The sequence below is a fragment of the Cucurbita maxima genome, unplaced genomic scaffold (genome assembly GCF_002738345.1).
Source record: "Cucurbita maxima cultivar Rimu unplaced genomic scaffold, Cmax_1.0 Cma_Scf01658, whole genome shotgun sequence".
NCBI classification, from domain to species: domain Eukaryota; kingdom Viridiplantae; phylum Streptophyta; class Magnoliopsida; order Cucurbitales; family Cucurbitaceae; genus Cucurbita; species Cucurbita maxima.
Genome location: NW_019273674.1, coordinates 1 through 3,896, shown reverse-complemented (window position 1 = coordinate 3,896; position 3,896 = coordinate 1). Strand labels below are relative to the sequence as shown.

General features: G+C 37.3%; 1 non-coding gene across 1 annotated transcript; it reads right to left on the bottom strand.

The window, feature by feature from the left end:
• Positions 1-3,277: 3,277 nt before the first annotated feature.
• On the bottom strand, positions 3,278-3,351 carry TRNAN-GUU. Its single transcript has one exon. It is a non-coding gene; the product is annotated as a tRNA-Asn (tRNA).
• Between the last annotated feature and the right edge of the window lie 545 nt (positions 3,352-3,896).

The following is a 3,896-nucleotide window of genomic DNA, read 5'->3' as shown; positions in this document are numbered from 1 at the left end:
TCTAAAATGAGAGGCTTATTGAGTCGGCTAACTCAGGCCACTCTCACCCATACGAATCTAAGGATAATTTCGAATAAATAGAAGTTCATAGTTAGCTCAGGATTAAGATTGAGTTACCTATGTCATCAAATGAAAAAATCAGTGTCAAAAGTAAACGACATTATAAAGTTGGAGTGGTTTTCTTCATGGTCCGATCTTATGCAATACTCATTGCATAGGACGCCCCCACTCACATGTCTTCACATGTAAAATTTAGTGATCACATTGTTTATATCATATACAAAAGTGGGCCGCATCCATAGTGTCCCCAGAATAAGGTACTCAGTCTTAGGTTCAATGTAGGTTTAACACTCAGAGAGCAATATAGGTACTGTCAATATACATCAAACACCTTAAAAGGGATACCTAAAAAAAACTCGGCTCAAAGTTGCATTTACATTTTATTTCAACGATCGGAAGCTACCCCTAAAAATTATTAAAACATTATAACTCAATTCAAGGGTTTTCATCCAACATAAAAGGTTGGACGATAATATTACCTATGAAGTCTCATCGAGAATGCTCAATTAAGACTAAGTAACAATGATAGAAAACTCAAAGATACCCAAAAATGAACTAGAAAATTATAATTCACTTGAAGGGTTTTGATTTAATAGAAAAGGAAAATTACTATAACATTATAACTCAATTCAAGGGTTTTGATTCAATAGAAAATGATAGATAATATTACCTATGAAATCTCATCGAGAATGCTTGATGATTAGAAATCACGAACCTCCATAATAGTATGATATTGTCCACGTTCAAAAATTAGTTTTAGCTGTTTTACTTATGGTTCCCTAAAAGGAATCACACCAATGGAAATAGTAATTCTTATGTATAACATTAAGCAGTTAGGATGGCCTATTGGCTTGTTGGTTTCATTCCCTTTTTCACACCCTATTGGCTTGTCGAGTGAGCATGATCGTAGTGCCTGAAACGATTCTCACATCAGGTTTGTAGTGAGATTTATTTCATCTATCAGTGCTATTGGAGGTCCATAGCCTAAGGTAGCACAACTTAAGGTGCGTCCGTTCTAGTCACTAAACCTTCACGAGGAGGGATATCTTCACCTCCACCTCTTCCTCTAACTCTAATACAGGGTCGTCTCCATCCTCGTTCTCCTCTCCTGTGCCCTTTATGTGGCATGATTCTAAAACCAATATATAATTTTTCTTAAGTCTATATCTCTCTAACATAAATTACATCATATCACATATATTCACAACATATAATTTAGCAAACATGACATATTCATAAAAATACAACTAGGTGGAACATAATGCTACCATAAATCATATAGTTAGAGCTCAACATATTTGATACTAAATTACATTCAATATTAGTAAACAAAAAAAGTACATCAATTAAAGGCATTTCTTTTTCTTATCTTATACAAGACATACGTGACGGTGACAGGACATCGATCGTAAAACCTTGGAACGTGCCAAGCCTATCTCGTAGGTAAGTCTACTGAATCTATAACCTAAAGCTCTGATACCAACGGTAACGACCCTAGATTTCTATTAGCCTAAAGTTGCCACCGTCATCATATACTATGCTCTTATACGAAATTAAGCATTTAAACTTCATCTTAAAATAGTGTCATGGACTTACTCATTTGAAAGCATCTTTCTAAAACAATTAAAACATCAAAGTAAAAATGCCCTATACTAACCTATGCCTAAGAAAATAAAATACTACTATTCTATGCACATGTCATTATCTCTATTTTTTATGTCGTCGTCAGCTATATAGGGGCGTCTTGCCCTTACCTGAAATAGAAGTAGCACAAGGCTTGGGTATTTTAAGAAATACTCATAAGTGACTCCACTATTGAGGCTAGGGAATGCAAACACATGCAACTAATGATCTTAGGAACCTATTGTTAAAAATATCATAGGGGTGACCTCTAGTCTGGAAAAATTGGACGTGTAGTACATCCCTACACATGACTCACACATGCGAGCGTGAATTTTGTCTCTCGAAGTTACTCCAAGTGTTGTCAGTTGTTGTTTCCTATTAAAACGTCCATCTCGCTTCGTTAGTAATTTACATTTCTAATTTAATTTAACTAGTACTTCAAAAATAAGTCGTTATACTGACCTTAAATATTTCTATTAAAGTAAAAATAAGCTTCGGAAGGGCAAAAAACATAAAGGTCGGTGTCAAAATGTCAAACCGAGCATAATACGCCATTTTTTAGCCTAGGACTCCGAGATCCCGAGCCGAAGGAGCCGGTGTATGCAACAGTGACCCTATCGCTGAGGGACAATGACATATGAGCAGGTTGCAATGTGGTTCGAGGCGCAGGTCTTGAATGTTCATGTGGGCGCACAGGTCTGTGTAGTGGATCAGTGGGTTGGGCTGTGTTCTGTGTATTTAGGCTTGTATGTGGGTTTTGGGCAAAGCACATAGGAACTAGACTACTAGACTGATTGTTGGTGGGTATCTAGTTACTAGACCAAACTGGGTATGGGGTTGCTTGACTGGAATGAGGTTGCGGGTATTCGAGTTTGGGTCCGAGCAGGTGGACTTCGTCTTCTCCACTCGTTTCCATGCATTTTCCTTTCTTCATTCCTCCGTATCAAAACTCGTTGTCTACATCTTGTTTCTTCTCCTTCTTTCTCATGATGTTAACCGTCTTTGTACGTTTGATCCTACCCCTCTATCTCACTAGTGTTGTGTACGTTGGATCCCATGGTCGTCATCTCGACATCGTCATTTGTGCAGAGGTGTCTTGCCTTTACCTAAAAAATAAGAGCAGTGCATGTCTTGAGTATTTTAAGAAATACTCATTAAGTATCTCCACTACTTCTCTACTCACGCAAACACATGAAATCATGGTTATCATAAAATATCATTTCATGACCTTGGTCTCATATTCGTGTCCGGGTAGAATTTAATGTGCATACTTCTCTACTAATGACTTACATACACACACATTTGCTCCCATGCGAGCTCGCATACCTACCCATTGACATGGGCTTCAACTAACATACACTCACACTATTGGTATACCATGGAGGGAAGGGAGTGCACATAGCATTGTGGGGTATACAATATAATAAGTACCATACTTTCATATCATGTAACATCCTAACAAGTCATAACATAATAAGAAAATATATAACCAATCAAAAGATATCACTCACATACCTTTAAATTCAAGATATCACTCACACTCCACCTCTAATTTAGATTTAAATTCATTTATAGTAGGTAGACTTATTACCATCGCTAGAAGGAGGGTTTGAACCTCCGACCTTGTGGTTAACAGCCACACGCTCTAACCAACTGAGCTATTCCAGCTAATTCTTTGTAATAGCTCAAGCCCACCACATCCTTATAAGGAATGTTTCATCTCCTCTCTAACCAATGTTGGATCTCACAATACACTCTCCTTGGGGGCCCAACGTCCTTGTTGGCACAACGCTTGGTGACTTGCTTTGTTAACTTTCGCAATAGCTCAAACCCACCGCTAACAAATATTGTCCGATTTTGCCCATTACGTATCATCATCAGCCTCACAATTCTAAAATGAGTCTACTAAGGAGAGGTTTCCACACTCTTCTAAGAAATGCTTCGTTCCCATTTCCAAACACTAAAAAATATTGTCCATTTTTTACCGTAACAAATCGTCGTCAGAATCAAAGTTTTAAAACACGCTACTAGAGATGTTTACAGACACTTATAAGTTATTCTTTCATTCTCCTCTCAAACCAATGCAGGATTAGAGGGCATGGGTTCAAATCCCACTTCTGACAACTCAAATAAAGGTAAAATAAAAATACAATAGCATGTCATTTTTTGAAATCAATTGAACTCACCGGAGATTTAAAATTGTCACGACATGA